We start from the raw sequence: 21,403 nt of genomic DNA on the forward strand, positions 1-21,403 counted from the left end.
GTTTATAGAAAAATGTGAAGTTACTCCATAGGAAAAAAAACTGCAGCTTTGTTAATGTTAGCAAAGAGCCAATGAATGTAGAAAACTGGCTTTAATGATAATCCTCTTCTGCATCAGAAGTACTATCCAAGCCCTAGGTGGAATTAAATCTGCAGTACCACAAATGGAGAAAGATGATATCCACCATATAATAACTCTATGTAACCTGCCCAAAATCAAATGGAGGCTAACTATAGATTACTAAGGTTTGAATATGCAGGTATGTTAATACCACTAGTGGCTGATCCTTCCACTTTGAAATCTCAGAACTTTCTATCTTTGGTAATCAACAAGTCTAATGTTTTTGTTTTACATGCGATGAGCAACACTGAAATACAGGATGTGACCTTTGAGAAAGATTTAATGAAACATTTTCATCATCTAGGTGAAAGCAATTAAAAGGCAAAAAAAAATGTATGCTATATTGCAAAAGATATTAAATACCAACCAATGGACATCTCCTACTATGATAGGTTCAGGGAATTAAACCTCTTTAAACCCAATATTTCTAAGCTGGAAAAACACATTTTAGAAAGCACAGAAATCAAATTTAAGGTAACATGTTTCAAAAGAACAACTACATTTTGTATGGATGTAAGTGAATTTATTCCAGCTTTTGAATTAAGAGACCTACTAAAATCTTTTTTAGAATTCAAAAACAAATCATTATTTATTTGGTTTTATCTCAACAAGTAGTTAACACTTTTAAAATCCATCATTATTTAATAAATAACCAAAGCACAATGGAGTTCCACAAGCACTGTTTTAAAAAAATGTTAAATCTCCCAATTGCAACATACTGTATATACAGTGAAAAGAGAATTGGTTCCAGCGTGATGTTCTAAGGGATGCCAAGAATGAGAGTTGTAGTCTTCAGAGTTCTGAACATGTTTAGGGCTGTGCTTCTTAGGAATATCTCATTTATTTTTTGCATTACTTTTAAATTTTTATATTATTTGTGTCACAATTTTAATTCAGCATGGGCCCCACTATTTGTTTACTGTCTCCACAAGCACTTGCCAGTTTCCAGATGGTATGTGTCATTTTGCTTCATCTACAAAAGACTGTTGTGCATCAAAGTTTTTGGATTCTGTTACTTAAACTGATCCTGGCATTTTCCTTGTTAATTTTTACTACAAGTTTTAACGTCCAGTTAATGTTATTTAGACTTTGATTGGTCTGACCTCCTGGTTTGACTTTAATATCCTTCAGACTGTTCTAATTTTCTCTGATTTTCTTCTCCTGTTCCTTTTAATTATAAGTCTGTTTTTTCACCAGTGCACATGAAATAAACAGACTAAAGCACTTGATGGCCACCTCGATTCTCAGTAGAATATTGTAATCAATAATTATCAAAAGCAGCACATCAGTCTGAAAGAATAAATAAGGTTTCCTTTCTTTCATAGAGGTATATTAATATTAGAATATAAAGCTGATGAAGTGTCTTTACACAATATACTCCATACTATAGTGCAGTCATTTTCAGAATTATTTGTTTTCTTTTAATTGTTGGATTAGCATAGCTGATAGATTTTTTTTGCAAATATAAAAAACAAAAAATTTCTTAAAACATTTTAGTCAGGAGACCTATTGCATACGTACGCCAGACACTTCTATAAGAGGCAATGCAGGATTAGCTACAGATTAGTGAAGTTTAGTCTGATTTGCTGCCAATTGTTTACTCACAAATCTTTGTTCCATTCTAGTTATCTCCAGCTTAGTAGTTTTGCCATGATAGTTATGAGCGTAGAACAAGCTGAAAGACTGTCTCATTATGATCCATTAATACCCTACTGCAAATAAGCATTGTTCATACACTTCAATTATTAAATCAAGACTTTCCTCTACAAAAAAAGTAAATAATAATATTTTTTTTTTACTTACTGGTAATTTTGATTCTTGTTTAGGCACTGCTGGAGTGTAAATGTTTAAATATAGACAGTCTTCTGAGACAACTGGTTTTTGGGGATCTGCAATTTCAGAGAATGATGCGAAATACTGTTCCACATTTTGTAGACAACTGGGAATTAAATAAAGAAAAGACATGGTATTCTTACTGCAAAGACATTTAATAGATGCACAAAAAGTTCATGGGAATGGTGTACAGCTGATGTGGAGTTGAAAATTGAAGAAAGAAATGCTCTGTAACAAATATCCATCCATCCATTATCCAACCCGTTACATCCTAACTATAGGGTCACGGGAGTCTGCTGGAGCCAATCCCAGCCAACACAGGGCTTAAGGCAGGAAACAAACCCCGGGCAGGGCACCAGTCCACTGCAGTCTCTAACAAATATTTCTTTTTTAATCAAGATTCATGTTTAAACAAAGAGCAGATTGCTAACTGACAAATTAGATTAATAATTTTCATTTAAAATTTGAATGAGACACCTGCAAGGTAGGCTGAACTGATTAAAACTTGATGTTTCAGGTTTAATAAATTTAATACAATGAGAATGCAATTTAAAAGGCATTAAGTTAATTATCATATGTATTAAAAAATAATGGAAACAATGAATAAAAGTTCTGCAAATGTGAGACTAAGTGGGTTAGGGGGGTGCAGCATATCGAAGAAACCTCTTTCTCAATGGCAGATTCCCCATAAATTGTCAGTTATTTAAAGTGGGTTTCATACCCAGTTAAGAACATTTAGAAACACGTTTTATAAATATGGAACTCACTCCTATGGCAATTCATTAAATCAACTGTCACATAACTGACAAACACCTCAGTTTTGTACTTTTCTGAAGTGCTCTAAATGATGCAAAACTCTGAACACGCTAAAATGTCATCATTTTCAAAAGTTAATTATTAGAGAAATTCAATTTAAATAACAGCCCATATCAATATTCTAATATATCCAAGATGGATGGCCTTTATTGTAACAAACCTAAGGGAGTCCTACATAAGAATAGTGCAGTTCTCTATGACAACACTGAGTAAGGTTGGGAGAGCATTCAGCATTCAGTTTATAAAGCCAGGATACTCTGTTAAACATCCACTTGAAAGACATCAGTTTACACCAATTAACATACAGATAAATAGTAATATCCATAACACACTATACTGTATATCTTTGTAGATCTAAAGGCCACTAATTAGATGGATTAAGTCTTTGGCAAGCATCTTATCATTAAATACAAGGTTTAAATGTCATATGATCTCATCATATCCATGGTAAATGTGCTCGGAATGCATGATGCAGAAAGTGTTAGTTTGATGGGAAATGCACACTCAAAATCCTTCAGAAAAATCATACAGATGGTTTCCACCAATATTAATGCAGAAAATGAATTTTGCCTAGAAAAATAAACTTGTTTTTGTAGATAAGACTTGTATCCATCAACTAGCCCAAGGCTGTTGTCTATCTTGAGACCTACAGTTTTATGTCTACTTTCCACCGTCTGCATACAACTGACAAACCTCAGTATGTGAAATTTGTTCCAAATCTAGTTATAAATTTCTGGTTAACACTATTTTATTAGTCAAATTTCAGTCCTCAATCCAAACAGTTGTGAGCAGGCAGCATGACCTAAAGGACAAGGCATTTGAGTTTAAGACAGACTTTTGCCAACACATTATGTAAATAATTTACAACACAACACAAGTAGATCATTTACAGAATCATGCAAACACACGTTTATAACTTTAGCAGCTTTGATAAATGTCTACAAATCAATTTGCAGAGTTAAGTCCAACCATTTACTTCAACTTAAGAGACTGGTTGCAATGATACCTGCCATCAGTGCAGCCAATTATGATATGAGCTGAATGTTGATTTAACACAAAATGATTCAGAAGTTGCTCTTCATAGCATATGTAACCAGATGGAAGTTCTTAACACTCTCAAGAAATAAATAAGCATCCCCATTGCAGGGTTTCATCTTTCTCGACCAATAATGTACTTACATGGCAGGTGAATGAGTTGCATCCCGAACTTCTGTCCAAGGCTCAGGTGGCTGAGGGGCAGAGAACCTCAGAGGCCCCAGAGGTGGTTTGGCAAAAGGGACCCCAAGATATTCAAAAATCACCTGTTCGCTTCCTTTCACTTGAGACACTGTGCCTTTCAAATCACCAAGTACTGTTGACACAACTGGACTTGCAAAATCATTTGCTAGTTAAAAAAAGACAGCATTAATTTGCCAAAATCCAACTCTATTCTTAAATTCCAATTTTTTTACTCTAATATATACTATAATGTAGGTTGTAGATAACCAGGGCATGGCATTTGAACTAAAAATCAATATGTGAGGAGAACCAAGTTGGGGCATGTATATTAAAATGCCCAAATGGCACCTAACTCAGTAAGTAACACTTGTTCCAAGCACTCTGTTGTGTCATCATGCTAAATTTGTCTTGTATACTTAGGTATTGTGGCATTTAGTTTAACATGGCAGCGCACATAGACACAGTGGCTTCTCAAAGTCCGTAAAGAGGTGCATGTTGTCGTTACTGTTGTGTTCATCCTGAGTGTCTCATATTAAGGTATGATCGCAAGATGCTGCTGACTGTAAATTGCAATCTTGAAAAGCTTGTGATAGAGTAGAGACCTTCCATATTGAAAGAGGAACTTTTACAGCATTGGACTGCTCAGAAGATCTCTGGAGTCATCTGATAGAGATGTCCCGTGTAGGACATGCAGGAAGTGGTGTGTACGGAGACAAAAATGGAGGAAGTGGACTGGTGTCCATGCGAGGTCAAAAACAAATCTGAACAGACCGACCAACCTATCATTTTTATTTGCTAATGTTCACTCCTTGGAAAATCAACTGGATTATCTATTGCTGCAACTACATAAGCAACACAAAGTAAGAGACTGCTGTATTGTTTTGAACAAAATCTGACACCGCAACAACATCTTCAACATAGCAATCCAGCTGGACAGGCTAACATCCTTTTGTGCTGTAGAGAGCTCCAGTAAGACTCAAGTTGGAGAACTCTGTGTATATCAACAATGTATGGTGCAGTAACAGTGCAATTGTTAAAACTCACTGTTGACATCTGGTGGGATATTTGATTGTGAAATGCTGGTCCTTTTACTAGTACTCAAAGTAATTTACTGTCACTTTGGTGGTGGCTGTATACATTCTTCACAGTGTTAACACCCAGGAGGCCTCATGGTAGTAGTGCAATCAGTGAGCTACACGTTGTCCATCCAGACAGTTTTATTGAGGTTGCTAGAGATTTCAATCATGTAATTTTAAAAACTGTTCTGCCTAAATTCCACCAGTACATGCACTTTCCAACCAGTGGAGCTAACTCACTGGACTTGGTGTACACAGATGTCAGAGAGGATTACAAAGCAGCCCCTCGTCCACATGGTGGAGACTCAGATCACATTTCTGTTATGTTTTTCCAGCATACAAAGTAGTATTGAAACGCGGTAAGACTGTACAGAACCAGATCAAAATCTGGCTAGAGGGTGCAACCTCAGTATTTCAGAACTGTTTTGTAAGCACTGAGTGGAGCATGTTCAGAGGAGGTCCCAAATACAATGATTTTCATATTGCTGTCAAGGAGTATACTGATTCTGTTCTTGCCAATATAGAGAAGTGCACAGTTGTCAAAACCTTCACAACTCAAGCAAATCAGAAGTCCAGAGAAGGTTGAGAATCAGGCATGCTGCCTTCAGATCAGGGAGCAAAGTAGCCCTTGGGCTGGCAAGAACTGACCTCCCTTGGGCCATCAAGAAGGCTAAGCTGGAGTACACAGGAGAAATAAAGGGAAAATTTTGTGACAGGTGATTCAGGCCATAAGGACTACAAAATAATACCACAGGCTAAAGTCATCGATGACTCCCTCCCTGTCAGACTAAATGAGTTCTATGGTAGGTTTGAGGCACTGAATTATGTACCAGGGAAGAGAACCACCCCACCCTCCGATGGTGAGCAGGTACTTAGGCTGTGTACAGCTGTTGTGAGAAGGACACTGAGCAGCATCAATTCACATAAAACTGTGGGACCTGATAACATACCTAGTTGGGTGTAAAAAGGCTGTTCTGCTGAGTTAGCAGGTGTTTTTACAGATATCTGCAACATCTCCCTCCAGCAGTCTGTCATATCTACACAGATTAAGACTATCACCATTGTTCCTGTGCCTAAGAAAACAACTGCAATATGTCTCAATGACTACCAGCCTGTGGCACTGACCTTTGTCATAATAAAATGCTTCGAACAATAAGTCATGGGTCACATTAAAGCTAGCCTCCCACCTTCGCTGGATCCCTTACATTTCATGTATTGTGCCAATATGTCTACAGGTGGCACAATCAAACTTGTCCTACTCTCCATACTATCCCACCTGGACTTCAGTTCATCCTTTAATACAGTCATCCTACAACAGCTAACAGTGAAACTTTCTATGTTCTGATTGAATACTTCACTCTGTAACTGGATCTTTGACTTCTTGTCAGAAACACACAAAAAAATACATGTGTGAGCACTAAGACATTATGCATCATCAAACTGAACATACAGTAGGCCCCTCAGGGCTGTGTGCTCAATCCATTGCTCTTCACTCTGCCAACACATGACTATACTGCCAAATACAGCACAAATCAACTCATTAAGTTTGCTAATGACAGAACAGTAGCAGAACTCAACAGTAATGAAGAAACATCTTACAGAGCAGAGGTGAAACACTTAGTGAGCTGGTGTGGGGACTACAATCTGTCCCTTAATGTCAAAAAGACACAAGAGTTGATTGTGGGCTTCAGAACAGAGGCTGAACATCTCCCACTGCATATCAGAGGCTGTGTTGTGGAGAGGGTCTGCAGCACAAAATTCTTGGCTTTCTACATCACTGAGGATCTCTCCTGGACTTTTAATACCACACACCAGGTCAAGATAGCTCAGCAGAGGTTGCACTTCTTTAGGAGGCATAAGAATCCCTCGTGCCATCCTCACCACCTTCTACAGGGGCACTACTAAGAGTGTTCTGGCAAGCTGCATCAAATCCTGGTTCGAAAACTGTAATGATTCTGACAGGAAGACTCTGCAAAATGTGGTGAGGATGGCTGAAACGGTTATCAGGGTCACTCTCCCGTCCACTGAAGACATTTTAAGGACAAATACAAGAAGAAAACTCTCTGCATTATGGGACATATTCCTCTCATGAACTGTTCAATCTCTTGACATCTGGTAGGAGATATCACTCCATAAAATCAAGAATAGCCAGTGTGTTCAACAGTTTCATTCCACGGGTAATAAGGCTGCTAAACTCTCTGCAACATACACATAACAAGTCAGTTTTTATACACATATTTATTTTTAGCCATAGTATTTAATTGACTATTTTACGTAAGTATTGGTTGGACTTTGTGCATATTAGCACCATTGTGGTTTACTTATGCTTTTTCCCCTTTCCCTTTTTGCACATGTTTTCTGATCTTGAGTAACCCAATTTCATCCCCATTGTATTTTCATACAGCAGGAATGACAAATAAACCTCTACTAAACATCTTCCGTGAAAACCACATGTACAACAAAGACTTAATACCTTTAGCAAAGTGTCTCAGACATGTTCAGATTCATTGTGAAGTTTGATTAGGAATTATTGTAGATTATCTCAAGAACAGCGTACTGAGTCCCATATTGTAAAATTTGAGAAATCTGTGAAGTCTATTCATCCATTAATTTATCTCTGAGCCCACTTCATAGCTGCCTAGGGCTCATCCAGTTAGCACAGAGCTAATGGAACTAACTGTAGAGGCATTAAACAGATGTAATGCATACAAGTCCCCTAATGAAAACTATACAACTTTACAGAAGAGGGAAACCAATTCTGTTGAAAATGTGAAAGCACAGAATGATTGTGACAGAAAGACAGATAACAGGTTGTGTACTGGATTTCTTCTCCCAAAAAAAAAATTATCATGTAGGCATCATTGCATAAATTTTTCTTCACCATACAAATGTAAAGAGTAAATTCGCCTTACATTTCAACCAAAGATAATTGTGTCGACTAAATCAGGTGTTTCAAACTCAATTGCACAGGGGGCCAAAATCCAAAACACACTTTAGGTCGTGGGCCGAACAGGATTAACATTTATTGAACGCACTAAAACTAAACTTTTAAAACTTTAAAACTTTTAAAACTTAACTTTTTTGAACATAAAAAGAATAAAAACAGACAGGAATATTATTCCGGAATAAATCAACTCAAACCTTAAATAACTTATAACTAATATTTTGCTCTCCATAAAAATATATCCTGTCTAAATTATACAAGTTAGAAATAAAGTAAACGGTAAAAGAACAACCATTCAAATTTCATTACTCTTATGTAATTTTATATAAAAAATAAACTTAAATTTTAAATATCCCAAAAGATTTTGCTCTCCATAAAAATATATCCTGTCAAAATTATACAAATTCAAATATGAATATGCTGCATAACAAAACCTGGAAATATAAATAAAATAACAAATCAAATCATTCAGTTGTCTTTGCTCATATGTCATTTTATCAGAGCTGGACGCCTGGCATCTTTTTTTGGCAACAAGTTCATTTATGTTTGGTGTGAGGTTCTGTGTTGTGGAGATTCTCAGTATGGACTGAAGGTGCTCATCAGTGAGGTGACTCCTGTGTGCTGTTTTGTTAGTCTTCATGACTGAGAAGAGCTTCTCACACAGATATGTGGTACCAAACATGCACAAGGTTCGAGCCTCATGTAGACAGAGCTGGAGCATTTCTGCGGGAATGGAGTGAATAAACTGTGCGGGCCGTGCAGTATCGTACTTACATTATTACATCATTACACTGCAGCTCAATCACCTCCATCTGAATCTGCACAGGTGCAGTTTCCACATCGACGGCAAATGGGTTGCGAAACAACTCAAAATTCTTTTTTTGTTCTTCAAAGTCACCAAAGCGCCGTGCAAACTCAGTGCGCAGTGCGCTCAGTTTATCAGCAAAGTGCGTATTTGGGAACACCAGCCAACTTGGTTCAACATTACTTGGCAACAGGGAAAGTGGGGCAAGTTGCACTGGTGCATTTGTGTCTCCCATAAAAGCAGCTTCACTTGAAATCACTTTGTGATTTTGCACAGGTAAAAACGTCTGCTGAAGTGTTAGATTCTTCTTTAACTCTTCTGCTTTCTGTATCTTATGCGTTGCATTCAGGTTTTTCAGGTTATCCTGATGTTTGTGTCTTAGATTAAATTTTGTAATTACAGCCACATTAGCTCCACAAATGAGACACACGGGTTTACCGGCAATGTCAGTAAACATATACTCAGCCACCCATCGGTTTTTAAAGGCTCTATTTTCAGAATCAACATTTCTCTTCGGCATTGTGTGGGCTAGCTTCGCAATAACTTGCAGCATCATAAGCTAGACTTGATTAATGCTGTAAGTGATCGGCAAGGCAGCTGAAGAGCTGCATTATGGGATCTGTAGTTTATTGTGTTACCAGCGCTTCATATCCCCGGGCCATTAATAACAATAATACAGTATATAAAATGATCTCGGGCGGATATAATTACACGCCGGGCCGGATGTGGCCCGTGGGCCTTGAGTTTGACACATATGGACTAAATAGAACTTGAAAAGATATATTTTTTCAAATGTGATCGCGCAATTCAGATAGAGTTGACGCGCACTACAGCCTGCATGCCTCAATAAGTCATCCTCCCCTCACTCTTACTTTTTTACCGTTCATCTAATGAATACACTGAGTATAGCTTTACCAAAACAGTCATTGATGGCGAATAAAGTATCCATTATTCATAAAGCTTCAATTGGTGATCTGTCTTTCTGCATTAACCGCATATTTTTTCATACATCTCAAACCAAGGGGATGCGAAGGTAAAATGAATAAAAATGTGTGCGTATATACTCAGTGCACCCCCTCTCGGGAATCAAATCTCGGTCGTCGGCGCTAGAGGCGAAGGCTCTACCATTGCGCCACAGCGTGTGGTTTATCTTTGTGGTATATATATATATACCCGCGCTTCGCAGCAGAGAAGTAGTGTGTTAAAGAAGTTATGAAAAAGAAAAGGGAACATTTTAAAAATAATGTAACATGATTGTGAATATACAGTAATTGTTTTGTGAGTTTTATTGAGTGTTGCTGTCATCAAGGATGACACTACTTACGAAAGGTTACATTGACAATCGTGTTACGTTATTTTTAAAATGTTTCCTTTTCTTAGCACAAGCACAGCTGAGAAGCTTCGATACATGTGCTCCATAACACGTTAAAAAATAACGCATTTAATCACACTTTGCATTCCAAGCAAAGGGAAACTTCTGTCAATGCATGATTTCGTGGTATACCGATTACATTGATGCACACATCAGAGCTACAAAAATGTAACAGTCGGAAGAAAGCGCGTTGCTACGACTGATTGGAGGAAAATTTCATTTCAAAAGACTACCCGACAGAAGCCTTGATAAAAGCGTGGTTTTGTGCACATATATATATATGTATATATATGTAGATGTATATGTATATATACTGTATATATGTGTGTATATGTATATATATGTTTCTGTGTGTGTATATATATATATACAGTATATATGACAGCAACACTCATGACAATGTCAATCATGTTACGTTATTATTAAAATGTTTCCTTTTCATTACTTCTTTAACACATTACTTCTCCGCTGCGAAGTGTGGGTATTTTGCTATATATATATAAGAATGACCTCCAAAGAGCGCGGAGACTTTTGATCACATGAAGGTGTCTGCAAAAAGTGGTGTCTCCTGCCCTGCAAAAGTTCTGCCTTAAGTCAAAGTGAGCGCTTTTAATTTTTTTCATCCTCCCCCTGCGCTATAGCCCAGACAAGTGCAAACACGGGACCCCTTTTCTACACCACGGCAAACTAATATTAAGGCATCTTGCACTTTCTTTTGCACGTATACAATTATGAGGTCGTCAGCTCGGATTATGAAGACACGCACAGGAGTGGAGGACCAACAGTGACATCACAGCCGATTAATGGCAGGGACGTCTCACCAGTCTACACAAGACCCACCGCGACTGTCCCCAAAAGGCACTCATATCGTCAGACATCTCTCTGCACTATATCAAAGAAAAAGGCAACTTTCCTTTCTTTACACCTTTTTTCCTTTTATCCCAAACCAAAGCCTTTCTCTCAACACTGCAGAGGACACGAAACTAATTTTCTTTAGTTGCTGGTAATGCCGGGAAGGCACATTACCAGAGGCAGAAATTTGGACGTTCACATAGAAAATGTAATTTCTATACCACAGCCGTCGTATGAAGATATGTATGTGTATATATATGTAGACTCAAACCGATTATGACAGCAGCAATCCAAGCTGTGAGAAAACAGTGAAAAGGAGGCGTGTCAGACATCGTGGTACATTTTCTGATGCAGCTAGACGAAAACAACTTCGTGACGCTGCCGCCAAGTACACAATACAATTACTTTGACAATCATGTTACCTTATTTTTTAAATGTTTTCTTTTCTTTTTCATAAATTCTTTAACACACAACTTCGCTGCGAAGCGCGGGTATTTTGCTATATATATATTGTGGAGCTGACCCGGACACAGACAGGCGGACATGCTCTTAATCACCACCACACGTTTATTATATATACAATATTTACAATAATGGTCACTCAGACCCAGTCCAGTGCACACTCACAAACCCCAATATACAGTCCTGGCCACAAATGCCTTCTTCTCAGGCCGCCTCCACTCTCCTCTCTTGCCTCGTCCTTCTTCCACCTGACTCTAGCCTTGAATGAAGGGAGACGGCCCCTTTTATACTCTCCCGGATGAGCTCCAGGTGGTTCCTGGCATTCCCCTCTTGGCCATGCCCCAGCGTGGCGGAAGTACCGGCTGTCCTCCCGGCAGCTCTCCGGGTAACCTTCTAAGTCTTCCCCCCAGCACTTCCTGGTGTGGCGGAAGTGCTGAGGCAACATGTCCCCAAGGCATTGGGGCGTCTCCTGGTGGTGACCACGGGCCCCTACAGGGTGGGGCTTCCATGCCCTCAACCCGTGACCCACAGAGCAACCAGGAAGACGGCCCCCACGTGATCCAGGGTGGGCCTTGACCCTCTTCCGGTCCCTCACAGCGTCCCGGCCGGGTCGTTGCCCCTGGCATCCCTGACAATATATATATATATATATATATATATATATATATATATATATATATATATATATATATATAGTGGCAGTAGGGGGCGATAGTGTTCCCTTGAACCTTCAGATACAACTCCAGACCCCAGGTAAAAGTCCAAGACTCTTTATTGTTTAACAACAATGTGCACAAAGCACCCTCCACACTACTCATCAATATTAAACCAATATAGCACACTATTCTCTCCTCCTTGCCCAGACACTTAGCCACCCTACCTCCCAGCTCAGCTCAGTGTCTGGACTGAGGCATCGTCCTTTTATAGCCCCTGACCCGGAGGGGTTCCTGTCCCAGCAGTCCACAGTTCCTTATTCCTTCCGGGTCAGGGCAATCAGTCTTTTACTTCAACCCGGGAGCACGTCGTTCCTTCCCGTCACATTACCGTGGACGCACCCCCGGTCATAAGGCACAAAAGAGCCCATAAGCCCCCCCACAGCGACTCCTGGTGGCCCCCAAGGTATCCAGCAGGGCTGTGTATAAATACTACAAAGTCCATGAGGCCCTGCTGGACCTCGGGGCACTATCCCGCTGTCGGGAGGGCTCCTCCTGGCGGCCTGGGGGTGAGGATCGGCATGAGAAGCCGGCAGTCCTCCACAGTATATATATATATATATATATATATATATATATATATATATATATATGACAGCAACACTCATAACAGTGACAAAACAATTACATTGCCAATCATGTTACGTTATTTTCAAAATGTTTCCTTTTCTTTTTCTTTCCTTCTTTAACACATTACTTCTCCGCTGCAAAGCGCAAGTATTTTGCTAGTATATATATATATATATCTCATGATACATGTTTTCCTAAAATCGCTGTGCACTAGGGAAATTCAAGAACACAGAAAAGTAGCAAATATTATCATATTGTATTAAAAGGTTTAATGGAATAATCCAAGTAAAATTAGGCCACTGAGTTTAACATGCATGAAAGAGAAATTAATGTAAACAATTATTGAAGGAAACGATTGAGCAGCACATGTTTAGACAAAGAGTACTGTATTAGCAAAGAGTCAGCATACGTTCAGCTGAGGAAAGCTGTGTTTCACTAACATGCTCTAACTCAATGATGATGCAACAAAAGCATATAATAACAGAGGTGCATAAGATATTATTCATCTTGATTTTTAAAAGGCTTTTGATAAGGTACCTTATGAATAGTCAATGATTAGTCTAAAATAAATTAGAATTCAGGGCATGGTTTCAAACACAGGAAGCAAAGGGTAATGGTGAGGGGAATTTGTTCACAATTAGGCAATGCTAAAAGTGATGTCCTTTAGGGATGAATGCTGGGGCTGCTGCATTTTTTATTGTAAATACAAGAAATGATTGAGACCAGAATATAAAAAAATCAATAAACTGGTTACGACTACAGATAACACCAAACATGGTGAAAGGGCAGATAATGCAAAATCAGCTAAATTGTTACAGAGGAACTTGGACAGATAGACGCTTGGGCAGATTTGTGGCAGATGAAATTTAATGCAAGCAAATGTAAAATATTATGTGTAGGTAGTAAAAATGTTAGATTTGAATACACAACAGGAGGTCTGAAACTTCCAAGTACACTTTTTAAGAAGGACCTAGGAGTCAGAGTGAACTCATACTATCTACATCCAGACAGTGTATAGAAGTGATCTTCTTCTTCTTTCAACTGCTCCCGCTAGGGGTTGCCACAGCAGATCATCTTCTTTCATAATCTTCTGCCCTCTGCATCTTCTTCTGTTGCACCCATCACCTGAATGTCCTCTCTCACCACATCCATAAACCTTCTCTTAGGCCTTCCTCTTTAACTCTTCCCTGGCAGATCTATCCTTAGCATCCTTCTCCCAATATACTCAGCATCTCTCCTCTGCACATGTCTAAACCAATGCAATCTCGCCTCTCTCACTTTGTCTCCCAACCGTCCAACTTAAGCTGACCCTCTAATGTACTCATTTCTAATCCTATCCATCCTCGTCACACACAATGCAAATCTTAGCATCTTTAACTCTGCCACCTCCAGCTCTGTCTCCTGCTTTCTGGTCAGTGCCACCATCTCCAGCCCATATAACATAGCTAGTCTCACTACCGTCCTGTAGACCTTCCTTTTCACTCTTGCTGATACCCGTCTTTCAAAAATCACTCCTGACACTCTTCTCCACCCATTCCACCCTGCCTACACTCTCTTTTTCCCCTCTCTTTCACAATCCCCATTACTCTGTACTGATAATCCCAAGTATTTAAACTCAACTCAACTCTACTCCTTGCATCCTAACCATTCCACTGACCTCCATCTTATTTACACACATATATTCTGTCTTGTTCCTACTGACCTTCATTCCTCTCCTCTCTAGAGTATATCTCTACCTCTCCGGGGTCTCCTCATCCTGGTCCCTACTGTCGCTACAGATCACAATGTCATCAGCAAACATCAAAGTCCACGGGGACTCCTGTCTAATCTTCGTCCCGTAACCTGTCCATCACCATTGCAAATAAGAAAGGGCTCAGAGCCGATCCCTGATGTAATCCCACCTCCAACTTGAATGCATCCATCACTCCTACCGCAGACATCACCACTGTCACACTTCCATTGTCCATATAATGTACAACTTAACGTACTTCTCTGCCACTCCTGACTTCCTCATACAATGCCACAGCTCCTTTCGAGGCACCCTGTCATATGCTTTCTCCAGGTCCACAAAGGCGCAATGCAACTCCTTCTGGCCTTCTCTAAACTTCTCCATCAACATCCTGAGAGCAAACATTGCATCTGTGGTGCTCTTTCTTGGCATGAAACCATACTGCTGCTCACTAATCATCACCTCACATCTTAATCTATCTTCCACTACTTTTTCCCATAACTTCATGCTGTGGCTCATCAATTTTATTACCCTGTAGTTACGGCAGTCCTGCACATCCCCCTTATTCTTAAATATGGGCACCAGTACACTTCTTCTCCACTCCTCAGGCATCCTCTCACTTTCCAAGATTACATTAAATAATCTGGTTAAAAACTCCACTGCCATGTCTCCTAAACACCTCCATGCTTCCATAGGTATGTCATCTGGACCAACGGCCTTTCCATTTTTCATCCATAGCTGTCCTTATTTCATCCTTGTTAATCCATTGCACTTCCACCACATCATTCAACCTCTTCTCTATCTTGTTCTCTTCATTCATTAGCCTCTCAAAGTACTCTTTCCATCTGCTCAACACACTGTCCTCGGTTGTGAGTACGTTTCCATCTTCATCCTTTATCATCCTAATCTGCTGCACATCTTTTCCAGCTTGGTCCCTCTGTCTAGCCAATCGGTATAGGTCCTTTTCTCCCTCCTTAGTGTCCAGCCTCTCATACAACTCATCATACGTCTTTTCTTTAGCCTTCACCACCTCTCTCTTCACCTTACACCTTATCTCCATGTACTCTTTTCTACTTTCTGCATCTCTCTGACTTTGCCACTTCTTCTTTGCCATCCTCTTCCTCTGTATACTGTCATGTATTTCCTCATTCCACCACCAGGTTTCCTTTTCCTCCTTCCTCTTTCCAGATGTCACACCAAGCACCCTTCTTGCTGTCACCCTTATTACATCTGCTGTAGTTTCCCAGCTGTCTGGTAACTCTTCATTGCCACCCAGTGCCTGTCTCACCTTCTCCCTAAATTCAACCTTGCCGTCTTCCTTTTTCAACTTTTTTCAGCATTTGATCCTTGGCTCTGCCCTCACTCTTTTCCTCTTCTTGATCTCCAATGTCATCCTACAGACCACCATCTTATGCTGCTTAACTTCACTTTCCCCTGCCACCACTTTGCAGTCTTCAATCTCCTTCAGATCAACTCTTCTGCATAGCATGTAATCTACCTGTGGGCATCTTCCTCCACTCTTGTACGTAACCCTATGTTCCTCCCTCTTGATGTGGCACATTTTTATGCCAGATGCCCTTCCTCACGTAACCCTCCCCATTTATCCGGGCTTGGGACCGGCACGAAGAAACACACTGGTTTGTGCATCCCCTGTGGCTGGGTTACAGTGTATAGAAGTGATCAAGAAAGCTAATAGGATATTAGGTTATATATGAAGAGGTGTATAAATCAAGCCAAGGTTATACTCAAGTTATAAACCACACTAGTGAAGCCTCACCTGGAGTACAATGTTCAATTTCTGGTCTCCATATTACAAAAAAGACATAGCAGTGCTAGAGAAAGTCCAGAAACCATTACGCCTTAATGCACCTGCACTAAATTAAAGCTGGCACTAAATTCCACGATACATTGACATTGTTATAACACCTCCTCATCCCACTTGAGCAAATTGGGAAAATGTTGTACAGAAAAATTAATGTGTGGGCTTACCATTTTTAATGGATCAGTGTAATTTCAAAATACTTCTGTAAAATTTCTTGTCTTTGCAAATGGGCCACCTAAATCAATAAACACACATGCACATATGTCTACACTGCTCCTTGCCTGATGTAGTATATAAAGCTTTAGTAAACGCATGATCTTTACCAATATACACTGTTCATGACGTACAAATTTTGAAACAGATATGAATTTGAAATTTTGAATATAATAATGCATTTTATGACTTCTAAAACTTTTTTGTTGGTTGATTAGTTCTAAGGCCTGTGGCATGCAGACTTCCATTTAGAAATAAATTACCCCAATTGGATGTGACAAGATGACTAACTTGTCATGTCCCAAATTCAGATCTGCTCACCACACTACACATCTGTTTTTCACATGTCAGTATCAGTGCTTTATGATTGCTAAAGATCAGAAAATATCATTAAAATGCCTCTTATCATTTTCATAATAATTCTTTACCAGCACATATGCCAGATACTGATAAAATTGATTGGTAGACCATCATCTTTCCATTATTTGATGCACTGAAATTAATTGATATATGCTTGAGGACATTTTTGACCTTTCATAATATGACAAACAAATCTGGGTTTGGAGACCAAAACTGGAAGGTATATCATCCAGTTTGCTCCCATGGGTGCTGGGTTCATCATAACAACACATTTGCCTACACCCAGACTTCAACACAATGGACTAGTTTTGAATTGCCTGTCAAAAAGAGTCACACTTCCTTGGGATGAAAATCAATGTATCTTGGTAAATTATGTCTTTTGACAAATCATACATTAACATTTTGCAGTAAAGTATTCATTAGATGTGAGTCAAACCTTATAATACCAAACATGCTATTGTTGAGGTTTTTTCTTCATCCATTCTTCAAACTACAGAGTAAGGCCAAATATGACAACTTCACTGGTAATTTTGGTCACCCATTTATTCTCTGTTCAGACCAAGAATCAGAGCACATTTTATTCTTGTATTATGAAAGGCAAAAATATCAAACATGTATGAACTGTTAAAAACATGACAAAACCTCAGAGCAAATCAGTTAGAGTGCATTGGTTTACACTCCATGTGCCCATGTTCTTGCTTCGATCCTGGAGATCCTCTGTGTGTGTGTGAGTCACGGTGACGGTGAGGTTGCCTTCCAACCAGTGTTTTTTCTCAAATCAAGGCCAGTCTTCTCCTGCTCTCCATAACAATGTCACATGAGAAAACGACAAGATGAAGCTACACTCAAGCAACATAACCTTACTTCACACATAAATCCAGGAAGTAGCACTCACAACCAACATAGTACACACATAGGCGTAAACTTTTAAAAGTATTTCCACATAATACCTAATATAAGACTAATATTCATTAATTGTTCTGCCATGGTTTTCCTAAAGAAATAATTGTTTTCAGAACATTTTTGGGATATTTTAACTGAAGTTTTCAAGGAATCAATATGTAATTTTCTCAGCTAACATTTGCCGAATACTGAATTAAAGTCTTTGTACTGACCAACCAATTCACGAATGAACCAGTGTCTCCATTACAAGATATACAGCTTCTACTATACAAATAACAACAACGACAACATTTATTTATATAGCACATTTTCATACAAAAAAATGTAGCTCAAAGTGCTTTACAAAATGAAGAATAGAAAAATAAAAGACACAGTAAGCAAACAAAATAAATCAACATTAATTAACATACAATAAGTAAGGTCCGATGGCCAGGGTGGATAGAAAAAACAAAAAAAAACTCCAGACGGCTGGAGAAAAAAAAATAAAATCTGCAGGGATTCCAGACCATGAGACCGACCCAGTCCCCTCTGGGCAATCTACCTAACATGAAAGAAACAGTCCTCTTTGTATTTAGGGTTCTCACAGAAGGATTTGATGATGGTCACGTAGACTTATGGCTTTCAGTCCATCAATGTTGGAGCATCATGATGCTTTGAGTAGATGGTGGTGGCGCAGGCCGCCACCACAAAGAAACCGGAAAAAGAAACAGAAGAGAGAGTAGGGGTCAGTACGGATTTTAGAGCCACTATGAATAGTTATTATGATGAATTGAACATACAGAGTATCAGTATTAAGTTAAAATGAAGTTATAAAAAGGCCATGTTAAAGTAATGCGTTTTCAGCAGTGTTTTAAAGTGCTCTACTGTATCAGCCTGGTGAAATCCTATTGGCAGGCTATTCCAGATTTTAGGTGCATAACAGCAAAAGGCCGCCTCACCACTTCTTTTAAGTTTAGCTTTTGGAATTGTAAGGAGACACTCATTTGAGGATCTAAGGTTACGATTTGGAATATAACGTGTCAGACATTCCGATATATAAGATGAGGCGAGATTATTTAGGGCTTTATAAACCATAAGCAGAATTTTAAAGTCAATTCTGAATGACAGAGGTAACCAGTGTAGTGACATCAAAACTGGAGAAATGTGTTTGGATTTTCTTTTCCTAGTTAGGATTCTAGTAGCTGCATTCTGCACTAGTTGCAAACGATTTATGTCTTTTTTAGGTAGTCCTGAGAGGAGTGCGTTACAGTAATCTAGTTGACTGAAAACAAAAGCGTGAATTAATTTCTCAGCATCTTTCAATGATATAAGAGGTCTAACTTTTGCTATGTTTCTTAAGTGAAAAAATGCTGTCCTAGTGATCTGATGAATATGCGATTTAAAATTCAGGTTACACTCAACAGTTACCCCTAAATTTTTTACTTCCGTCTTAACTTTTAATCCTAATGCATCAAGTTTATTTCTGATAGCCTCATTGAATCCATTATTGCCAATCACTAAAATTTCAGTTTTCTCTTTATTTAGTTTGAGAAAATTACTATTCATCCATTCAGAAATACCAGTAAGACATTGTGTTAGTGTATCGAGAGAGTCGGAGTCATCAGGTGCTATTGATAAGTACAGCTGTGTGTCATCAGCATAACTCACGTTGTAACCTCAGATAATCTGACCTAACGGAAGCATGTAGATTGAGAAAAGCAGCGGACCCTGGATAGAGCCTTGTGGAACACCATATAGAATATCATGAGTCTTTGAGATGTGATTACCACAACTCACAAAGAATTTTCTCCCTGCCAGGTAGGATTCAAACCAATTTAAGACACTGCCAGAGAGGCCCACCCATTGACTAAGGCGATTTCTAAGAATATTTTGATCAATGGTGTCAAATACGGCACTCAGATCTAGGATGATGAGAACAGATAAATGGCCGCAAGTCATTTACTACTTTAATGAGTGCAGTTTCTGTGCTGTGATTTGTTCTGAAACCTGACTTAAATTTATCAATAATAGCATGTTTATTGAGGTAAATGTAAGTGGCCATTAAAAATAGTATGAGTTTACCCACTATTTTGGAATAAAAAATTAATTTGGGGTTAGTGTTGTTCTTATGAGAGGATGATGTGGGAAGAACAGATTTGATTGGTTATATGGCAGAAGCCTTTGTTAATTTATGGTTAACTGTGTTGAATGTTCATGTAATGTAATGGTCTGATTAAATAAATGTATTTATTTGATCATGTTTCAGCACTGTGTTCCACTGGTGGGTGTGATGATTCTGCTGGGGTGAGAGGTATGGAGAGGAATGTGTCAGACAACACCTTTAGAGAGTTGTTTAGTATTCATGGTTAAAAAGAGGAGGTTTCATTAAAGATGATTTATAAAGTGATTGTTAGTAAGTGTGTCTTATTTCAATTCATCACTGCCTATTTATTATTAAATGAAAGATACCAAAGGTAAACAAATGATTTTCAAGGGGTAAAGCTAGTGTTTAATTGTTATAATTAGAGAAGCATGCCTAATGGCCTACAATAAAAATAACTAGGGAAGATGTAAACAATGAGTTTGCAGCTTAGGATGGTAATAACAATAACAAAATATTTCATGATTGAATGGAAGTGTTTCAGAAATCTTCCCATTTGCATGTATTTTGTATTGCATTCTGTTGCTTAAGCTCCAAAAGACTAAGCATTTGTAATGTTGTAACACAAGCAACACGGACTAATCTTTTCACTCAGGAATGTGGCTTTCCAGGTTTTCCTGAATGAATACATGTTTGTTTGTTTTTGTCCAATTAATTTTTGAATTGTTTACTTTTAATAAATAAATTCAGGAAAACATTGTTTATTTCTGGTGTTATCTGCATATTACTTGGAGACATAATAAATGTTCAACAGTTAAACTGAACTTTTTTGTTGCCTGTATAATTTTTGGCTCAAAATGATTAATAAAGGGTAGAGGCAATAAATTTTAGAAATGGTCTTTGAACAGTACAGTAACATTATAATGCAACATTCATAAGTAACATTCAAGGAACTCAGAGAAAGTTATACACCCTAATGTTCCATTAATAATATGAGATTAAGTTGTTGTAACATACATAGAACATGCGATTAACATTTTTGACATTCACGTGTTAACTGTGTTGAGGCTGCACATTTTACAGATGAACATCCTACGTAAGTACAATGTCCATTTAAACAAGCCTGCTGCACTCTTTCTCCCTGATTTTCAAGCCTTGTTGCAGTAATTAGCATCTTGAAAGGCTGCATCTTTGGATGTATCGTTTTTGCCTAAATTTGTACTTTCTACATTGTTATTTACGTCTACTTGAGTTGTTCATAACTGTGCTGAAGAAAATGTAATTTAGCCTCATGAGTGACTAATTCACATTTTTATTTTTCTTTGCTCTGCTATTGTTCTACATTTTTGTTGGAAAATAAGTTCTCATTAATTAAATATCACAACAAAATTATGCTCACATTATAGCATATCAACTTTGGGTAGGATTTTACGAGACATTGAGAGGTTATTGCAATTATAAAATGATTTTCGATGCATCTCAGTTTTTGACTTACATATGTGATTTTTCTTTTCT

General features: G+C 38.4%; 1 pseudogene; it reads right to left on the minus strand.

Moving 5' to 3' along the window:
* LOC120535601 overlaps positions 1-21,403 on the minus strand; it is a 34,379-nt pseudogene that overhangs the window by 11,433 nt on the left and 1,543 nt on the right.

This window comes from Polypterus senegalus, chromosome 9 (genome assembly GCF_016835505.1).
Source record: "Polypterus senegalus isolate Bchr_013 chromosome 9, ASM1683550v1, whole genome shotgun sequence".
NCBI classification, from domain to species: domain Eukaryota; kingdom Metazoa; phylum Chordata; class Cladistia; order Polypteriformes; family Polypteridae; genus Polypterus; species Polypterus senegalus.